Source organism: Jaculus jaculus, chromosome 17 (assembly GCF_020740685.1).
Source record: "Jaculus jaculus isolate mJacJac1 chromosome 17, mJacJac1.mat.Y.cur, whole genome shotgun sequence".
NCBI classification, from domain to species: domain Eukaryota; kingdom Metazoa; phylum Chordata; class Mammalia; order Rodentia; family Dipodidae; genus Jaculus; species Jaculus jaculus.
The window spans coordinates 44,775,696-44,785,377 of record NC_059118.1 but is presented as its reverse complement, the minus strand read 5'-3'; the positions used below and the strand labels follow the sequence as shown (position 1 = coordinate 44,785,377).

Sequence of the window (9,682 nt, the reverse complement as noted above, 5' to 3'; positions counted from 1 at the left end):
TTGCTATTTGATTATTCAGGACTCCAGCACATGCTTGCCGCTCTCCCACATTGCTTGGGTTCCCAGATCCTTGTCTTATTTGCCAAAGGAGTGGGACCTTCTGCTCCTGTTCAGACAGCTCCCATCCCCACCACCAGACCCTTTCATCATTATTCCTGGAAAAATGAGAGAAATAGCATTATACAGATTCCTAGAGAAAAGGAAAGAAGGGGCTTGGTAGGAATGAAAAATGGGATGAAGGCAGATAAAGCCAGGCAGACATAGAAGGCAGAAGTGAGAGACTTAGGGGTGGGGTGTGTGATGGGGCAGAGAAATCTAATTACAAAAACTAGCAGCCATGTCCTTCAAGCAAGACACTCCTGGATCTGATTATAGCTGCTATCCAAATCTGAATCTATCACCAAATTATACCCTGCCTTTTTTGTAATATAAATGTTAATAAGTGGTCATTTCAGCCCTGCTGATTGTTAAGTTCAGTGAGACAGACTTTCTTCCTTTCGTGTGTGTGTGTGTGTGTGTATGTGTGTGTGTGTGTGTATTTACTATAGTATCTAATGGGCTTTGTCTTCCATTTTTCTCCTTCCAATTAGAGTATTTTTTGTTTAATTTATTTATTTGAGAGAGAAAGAGAGGGAGAGAATGGGTGCAATGGGACTTGCAGCCATTACAAATTAACTCCAGATACATGCATCACCTTGTGCATCTGTCTTATGTGGGTCCTGGGGATTCAAACCAAGATCCTTTGGCTTTATTTATATGCAACCACAAAAGTAAGACAAATGTTCAGTATCCAGACACAAGTATCAGAACACTGTGAGAATGTTATATCCTAGGGGAACACATAGACAGGTATTGGTAGGTATCTGTCCTGTGCTCTGGGATGGGAGCTCTATTATGTAGAAGAGAGGAAAAGAGGAATACAGTCACTTCCCATTGGGGAGAGAAGAGGAGGAGGCTTTGCTCTAAATAGCATGGCTTTTCTATGGTTTAAAAGCAAGAGGTTGTGTTTTTTTTCATTTGCATAACAATTATTTTGAGTTGCTGCCAATTCTGTGGGGGGGCTTTCACATTTAAAGGCACAAAAGCAAGAGAAAAGTTTGTGACAGATCTTTTGAAGTGTTCCTATGTTTATATGTATGCAGAGATACAGACATATGCAGGTAGAACAATGAGTGATGGCCTGAGTAGACAAAAGCATGGAGATTAAATACAAAGCTCTGAAGCAAGGTATGTGTGTGTGTGTGTGTGTGTGTGTGTGTGTGTGTGATTCTTCCCAGTGTTCATCTCATACACACAGGATAGATATGGGGTATGGCTGAGCCTTTTACTGTCAAGGTCTGCAGCATTTGATCAGAGCTGCTTGTTCTGTTACATGTGTTTATGATGCAAATACTTTGGACACTATCATTTGTGATACTCATGGTGAAAAAAAAAAACATTTGATTTGAAGATAATATATGCTCAAGTTTCAAGAAATTGAAGGTGTTATTAAATTATTCCTTACTATAGTTGTTGAAAGGAAAATATGTTGGTTTTGTACTCTCCAAATTGTTAGCTACACTACATATATTGTTCTTGGTGGAAATATGTAGTTCAACATATATTTGTTTTACTCCATGAACCCTAGCAGACACTGGACTTTGAGCTGGTGACAGAGACAAATAGGACCCTTGGCTTCATCAAACTGATGATTTATAAGGACTCACTGTCATTTGGTCAATGTGTCAGTAGTGTCATTAACTCACACATTCAATGTTATTTATTCAAAAACTTCAAATAATATTGAACAAACAAATAACAAAGCAATTTGACCTTTCCAAGGTAGGAAATATGCTGTAACTTCTGCATTTATGTTGTACAGAAGAAGAAGAAGGAGGAGGAGGAGGAGGAGGAGGAGGAGGAGGAGGAGGAGGAGGAGGAGGAGAAGAAGAAGAAAGATAAGAGAAATAAATAGGATTATTGAGCGTATATGTTGAGTGCTTTCTAAATATTATCTGTTATTTTCTCTAAAATAACCATATGGGAAAGACTGGCTATTCAGCTAATGCTTCATGGTGATTTAATAACACATTAAGATTATCTGGTGACACCTTAAAATAGTCTAAAGCTGGTTTCTAAGTAATTAATGTTCACAATGCTTCTCAAGCTTCCCTATTGAGCATCCAAGACTGAGAAAGACTGATTTTAAATAATGTTTCTTCTATGTTGTCATACCCGCCACTGTTCTGTATCCTAAGAAACCCTCAGGTCTTGCTGATGCTGAACCTTCTTTTGGCCGATCTGAATTTCAAATCCTGGCTATTTCCACTGACAAACTTCAGAATTAAATTAATGTTCAATGTGCATGATGCCTTAGGAAGAGCACTCATCTGCTGGTTCAGAACTCTGGGCTGACATACAGATCTACTATAACCCTCTCTTTGGCTCTTGCCCCCTCTCTTGCCGGGGTCCAGCCCTGGCTTGAAGAAGGGTCCCCAAAGAGAGGTGTGAAAGGGAGTGGTGGCGAAATAATGACTCGAAGTCAAGTTCTGGTGCAAGCTGACAGGCTAATGCTGAAGGCAGCTGAGTTTTTCTATCTTTTTCTCTCTGCCTCCTTTTCTGTTTCTATTTTTTTTTCTCTTTCTATTTTTCTATTTTTTTCTTGTTTTTACTTTTTCTATTTTTTTTGTCTTTTTTTCTGTTTTCTGTTTTTCCCTGTTTCTATGCTTCCATGTTTCTATATTTCTCTGCTTCTCTGCTGCCACAGCTCTTAGTCTCAGTCTTTTATTTTCTGATCACATCATGCAAGAACAAACTTCAAGAAAGGTACAATTTTACAGAATTCATAGAAACTTTTTGTTATTCCTTATCATCAAACAATCCCATAATTATTCACCTCAAGTAAAGTGGTCAGGCCCCTGTAATGATTAACTGCTTTCACATGTTTCCCCATATATGTGCGGTCAAGCACTTGTGATTTCCTGGACTTCTACTTTCAATTACTCTATTAAAGGTGAGAGGTAAAACAACCACAAATGGGGCTTCCCATCATGAATCACTGATCCAGCAAATCCATTTATTCTTTAATTATTTATTTTGAATTTTCCTTTTCACGTCCCTCCAATACTTAGACTTTGGTCCCCCCAATTGAACTATTTCTGCCTTCGGTTGTTTTTCTGTAAGGATTCCTCGTAAAGAGTCAATTGCAATTGCCACCATTTAGAAAAATTAGTCATATAACAATGTTTACATTGTTCCAGGAGGTTCATTGTTTCCTCCTAAGTTTACTGTACTCCATGCCTGACTTTATTTAAGGCCTTTAAGGAAAACAATTATCTTTGACCCATTTTCTTGTTTTTCCAATTCTATGCCAGAGCCTCTTTCAGATACATTGACCAACACTTTACCAACACCAATTTTTATTGGAAAAATAAACTTAGAGATTGGGACACCAAGTGAAAGACAGAGAAAACCAAACATTATACAGAAAACCACATATTTCTGTGGCGTAGAGAGCCAAAGATTTTTCTATAGAGGGGCCACATCGGACTTCAAGGAAGAGACAGCTGGGCTGGAACTATGTCAGGCAGCTCTTCAGTGCTCGATTCCTCGTGATCCTGAAATGGCATGCTTGCCATCCCCGTCACTATCTCTCTGGTGTCTTACTTAACAAATAAAATATGACATGGACTAGAGTTGCTGTTCTTAGATTCTTGATATTTCAGCTAATAAATGCCATCCTCAAGGCTAGCCATCTTTGTATGTAAAATTGCTGCTTAGCCAAGTTCTCCCTCTCCATCTCCCTCTCACTTCATTCCTTCTAGTCTTCTTTTCCTCACATGCCTATATGTGTTTCTTTATATGCATGTGAATATAGGAGGAAATGGATAGCCTAAATATTGGTGTCATTGAGAAATATCCTTGATTTAACAATTCCCACTGAGAAATAATATTCTTCCCTTCTCATTATTAATAGTACCACTACTTACACATTTATTCATTGCTGAAAACATACTAAAATGGAAATATGTGAAGATATATAAATTATTTACATCTTACTATGACAGAACACTTCCAGATTAGTCTGAGGCAATTTGAATGAGGGTTGTGAAGGACAAATATAAATTATATTCAAATCAGGACATGTGAAGCAAAAGGCACTGTATGATGCCTAGATGGTGGAGACATATACGAAGAAAGTGTTCAATAAGGGCTAAGCATACTATACATCTTTCTTTCCACCTAGACATCTGGGTAGATCTATTTCATGCCCTATGTAATTATAACACAAAAGTCTTCCTCTGAGCTATTAAAATGTTTATGTATGATTTATGTTTCTTATACCTGAACTTAAGGAATGCCATTGAAATTAGGTTCTGTGTATTTAAAGGGCACTGTAGATCCAAATGTATACTAACTACTCACATAAGCAACACTATTTTCATTTTATGTTTTTAAACTTTATTATGTATCAGCTTATTTTCCTACATTAGCCAAGGGATCTTTTCTCCAGTAATAAAGTCAGCTTCAGAATATGCCCTCAGAATGTGGGGCTGAGTTGGTAACTCAGCCAAGGAAGTGCTTGATTTGCAAGTATGAAGACCTGAGTTCAGTCTCTAGAATCTACATGAAAACAAAAGGTAGTTGTAGTAGGGATCATATTGAAGTAGTTTGAATAGATGACCCCCAATATACTCAGTGTTTTATTAGTTTGTAATTTGGGTCTGTAGCTACCTGGCTGTAGAAGGTGTCACTGGGCAGACCTTAAGGTGTTCCTAGCTGGGGTTGCTGAAGTGTGCTGTGTGGTTGTGGCTTTTGGCTTTTGGCTTTTGGGGGTTGTGGCTTCTCTTTCTGTTCCTTTTTTTTCCTTTTTTTTTTGTTGTTGTTGAGGTAGGGTCTCATTCTATTCCAGGCTGACCTGGAATTCACTATGTAGTCTCAGGTTGCCCTCAAATTCACTGCAGCCCTCCTACCTCTGCCTCTCAAGTGCTGGGGTTGGGATTAAAGGTGTGCACCACCATACCTGGCTTTATAACAAATTTTTGTTCACAATACTTGAAAATTTCCCCCTACTATCACAAATTATGCAGTTGAGTTTGCTGTATTTGGGGAAATTGCAGGGGTCAACACAGCTAGACTGCCTTGCACTGGGAAAACCACCTTTGTGATTATGGTATCTCCCTGACAGGTATTTTTACAAGATAAAAATTTAGATGATGGGGGAAAGAAGACACATGCAGTCGTGGAGGGATGTCATGTTTTATGAAAAGGGCAGCTTTGTTTGAGTCCAGTGCAGTTTCTTTCAGCACTATCTCTAATGCTGAAGGTCAAGGAGTGTTGAAGGTGAAAGTGACAATTTTGCTCTTTATTTTAGCTTTACCCAGTAGACCATCATCTTTTACCTTGGTTTCAAGCTTCTACAAACTTAATAGCTTTCACATTTCTAATGGCCACTCATGCTGTCAGTCAGCATGGAAGAGAGCTCTACACTCAGTCAGGTTACTTATCTAAGTCCCAGTGCCAAAGCTGTCCAGAGATAATGCTCACAGATAATGTCTACAGCAAAGATCACACATAGTGATGTTGTCTTTTTGTTGTCCTCTTTCCAGTGAAGAAAATATACATTCCTTCTGTCTGGCTCTGCATGTCTCTCCCAGGGAAAGATAATCAATCAAGCTCAACTGCTGGGAGCCAGCCCCACCTTGAGTGAGAAATGCAGAGCTGGTGGGGAAAGAATGAGAGAATGCAAAAATCAATGAAGCAAGTCCTTATAGGAGATGTGTCAAACAAGCAGTAAAGTATTTGACATGTGTAGATGATAAAATCTTAGATCCTTTCCCTCAAACTGTCAGACTTAAGATGGAGAGAGGGAACAAAAAACAAACCTCATAAAAATAATAAAAGAATTAATGAAGATCTGTGTGTTGGCACAAATTTGTAATCCCAGCACTCAGGAAGACAAGAGAATTGTAAATTTTCAGGCAAGCTTGGGCTATATCACAAGACCATTTTGAAAATAAACAAAAATAATTTTTTGTTAATAATTTTTAATTTTTTGTGATGCATTGTCTATGAATGACATGTCTATTTAAGTTCTGTCATTTAAGAGACATTATGTGAGATCTGAGAACAGGACAAATAGAAGCAATGGAGGTTCTGTATTGGAAAGATTCACATTCCTCTGTCTTTTCATGTGAACTTAAATGTAGTGTAACTTGCTTGCTTATTTGGCTAATAGATACTTTGAAAAGTGAAGAATTCTGTTGTTGAAATGGCACCTGGATCACTGACTTTCAAGGATGCTATAGACAACTCCCGCTCTCCTGAGCCATAACCTGAGCTGCCATTTTATATTAGAAACTTGACCTTCAGGGATTGGTTATGAAAAGTCAGCTATCAGTGGGGTTGGTGGTATTTCTGATGGGGTTGTGGATTATGCATTGGGGGAGCAGAAGTCAGTTACTGTGGGGAGGCAATGACTCTGGGCATGACATCACAACCTGTGGCTCTTACAATCTTTGCCCTACCTCAGGTAAAGTCAAAATTTCCTGGGCCTTGATGGATGTGTTTTAAGTTTGTTTCAGTGATGTGCTCTTAGGAGCTTCTGGATTTCAGCTTTGGTAGGTGTTGAGTGTCTTCAGCATCTGTCTTCATTACCATGGCACTGCGTGTCAAGCTCACAATGGAAACAGTGCTCTTGCTCATCTCTCAATACCCCTGTGGTTTCACTTAGACCTTGACTGAGATATGAGAGGTGATTTATCTCCTTGGGCCTCATTACCTCTGGAAAAGAAAAATAGATTCTCACAATGGAGTGTGAAGTCAGCATATATTAAATTGGATGGTAGTTACTAATTTAGGGAGAGTTTGATAGAAGTAGCCACCCTATAAGCCAAAGACTAGTGGGAGACTGACATTGGAGAACAAAATCTTTGTCTCCATAGGATTCAGACTTAGTTCTCAGTTGTAGATATGGGTTCCTCTCCACAGAGTTGATCTCTTTGCCAATCAGAAAGCCATTGGTTACCCACAAAGGCTGTGTACCACCATTTCACAGGTGTGTACTTCTTGGCAAGCTGGATGCTTCTGAGTAGCTTACACTCTGGCTTACTCTCACCATTCTTAGTTACTTTCTCCTAGTATCTCATTTAGTGCTTTTCAGCACTAGATGGCCTAACTGTCTAGGAACTGGCTCTCTTCTGGATTACAGCCAGGATTCTCCATGTTCCTTGTTAGCAGCTTATGGTGTCTTTGGCAATAGGGTCTCATCATTTGTCTGAGGTAGGTAATAAAGTACTTTGACAGAAGTCTGTCTTGTTTGGGGGACTTTCTAGGTCCCTCTGACTAACACCTCAATGTGGATATCACTGATTTCTGGTACTGGCTGTTTACCATTAGGATTCATCCCACCCTCTCTGCGACCCTTCTTTTCACATGATCCCCCTAGGTTTCTATTGATAGTCATAGCTTTTAGACTATCTTCAAGAAAAAATGTTTCTATGGTAAGAGTTCATTTTAGTTTTAGTTTTGTGTTCATTTCTCTCCACCTTCCTTTTCCCCTTCCCCCTAAACCCTTCCATTCTATTGTCTGGGCCCCATGTTGCCTATCTGGTATGTCAGGAACTCAAGCTGATCCAGGTTAGGAACTACAGATGAATGAGAACATGTACTGGCTATCTTTCTGTGATTTTTGTGTGGCTTTAGTAGTATGATCTGTCCTAAGACTATCCATTTTTCTACAATTTTATCTCATCATTTTTCTTACTTAAGAGTAGAATCCCATTGTGTATATGTACCACAACATAGTTATCCATTGATTCAAGTTCTTAGCTATTATGAATCAAGCAGGTATTTACATGGTTGAGCAAATATCTCTGTAGTGAAGCATGAAACATTTAGAGTAAACATTTAGTAAGGGGATAACTGTGTCTGTTGGTAGTTCTATATTCATCTTTTCCAGGAATCTCCATATTGGTTTCCATAGTGGTTGCACAATTTTACATTCCTGCCAACAGTGAATGAGGGTTTCTCTTTCCCCACATCTTTGCCAATGTTTGTTGTAATTGGATTTTGAATTATTGCCATCCTTACTGGAGTAATGTGGAATTTCATAGTTGTTTTGGTTTTCACTTCCCTAATGGTTAGGGATGTTGAACATTTTCTTAAATGTGTGATGGCCAATTGTATTTCTTCAACTGAGAATTACCAATTCAGTTCTGTACCACATTTTTGGAGTGAGTTGTTTGAATTTATATTTAGATTTTTGAGTTCTTTGTAGATTCTAGATATTAAATGTCTGTCAGTGGAATAGCTGGAAAAACTTTTCTCTCATTCTATGGGTAATTTAGTGACTCTATTTATGATACATTTTTCTGTGAAAAAGCTTTTTAGCTTTATAAGAGCCCATTGGTTAAGAGATTATTTAATTTCCTGGGCTACTGAGATATTGTTAAAAAGTCCTTCCCCACTCCTATATCATAGAGAATTTCTGCTATTTTTACTTCTAGAAGTTGAGGTGTTTTAGGTCTTATATTGAAGTTTGAAAATTTTTTATTGGTATTAAAAATGGAACAGCCTTGCTGATTTCTTTTTCTTTATACTTGTCCTTTGCATATAGAAAGGCTACTGATTTTTGTGTGTTGACTTTTTTTACCCTGATACTGTGCTAAAGGAATTAATCACCTTTAGAAGTTCTGAAATGAAGATTTTTGGGTCACTTATGTATAGAATCATATCATCTGCAAATAGGGCTAATTTGACTTTTTCCTTTCCATTTTGTGTCCCTTTTATTTTTTTCTCCTCTTTTATTGCTTAGGATAGGACTTCTAGTACTATGGTGAAGAGCAGTGTTGAAAGTGGGCATCCTTGTTTGGTTCCTGATCTCAATGTGAACTCCTTGAGTCTTTCCCCATTAAGTATTATTTGGACTTTAAGTGTTTCAATATGGCTTTTATTGTGTAGAGATATAAACCTTCTATGCCTATTCTCTTCAATGTTTTCATTATAAAAAGATGTATTTCAACAAAGGTATTCTCTGCATCTACTTAAATGATCATGTGATTATGTGATTAAATTTATTTATTTGTATTATATTTACTGATTTATGTATGTTGAATGATCCCTGCATTCTTGGGATGAATCCTGATTGATCCATATGGATAATGCTTTTGTTGTGTTGTTGATTTTGGTTTCTGAGGATTTTGTTCACATTTTTGCATCTAAATTTATCAGGGATATGGGCTTATAGTTTTCTTGTTGTATCTCTGTATGGTTCTGGTATTAAGTTTATACTATCTTTATAAAAGGAGTTGGAGATGATTCCCTGTTATCCAATTATGTGAACTATTTTAAGAAAAATGGTTTCAGTTATTCAATGATGTTTTTATAGATTTTGGTTGGGAAGCCATATGGTCTTGGTCTTTTCTTTTGGGGGATATTTTTGAGAACCTTTACAGTTTTCATGTGTTGCAGTCAGGTTCCCATTGCTGGTAGAAATCACCCAACTAAGAGCAGCTTGTGGGAAAAGAGGTTTATTGAGGTTTACAGGCTCAAGGGGGAAGATCCATGACGTCAGGTAAAATGATGGCATTAGCAGAGGTTGTACATCACTCCCTGGCCAAAATATGGTAGACAGCAGGGACACGAGAGCATGCCAAACACTGGCATGGGGAAACTGGCTATAACACCCACAAGCCTGCTCCCC

The 9,682-nt window shown here is 38.1% G+C and overlaps 1 pseudogene; it reads right to left on the bottom strand.

Annotated features, from left to right (window-relative positions):
• Positions 1 to 5,034: 5,034 nt before the first annotated feature.
• Positions 5,035 to 5,175, bottom strand: LOC123455705 (annotated as a pseudogene).
• Positions 5,176 to 9,682: the final 4,507 nt, after the last annotated feature.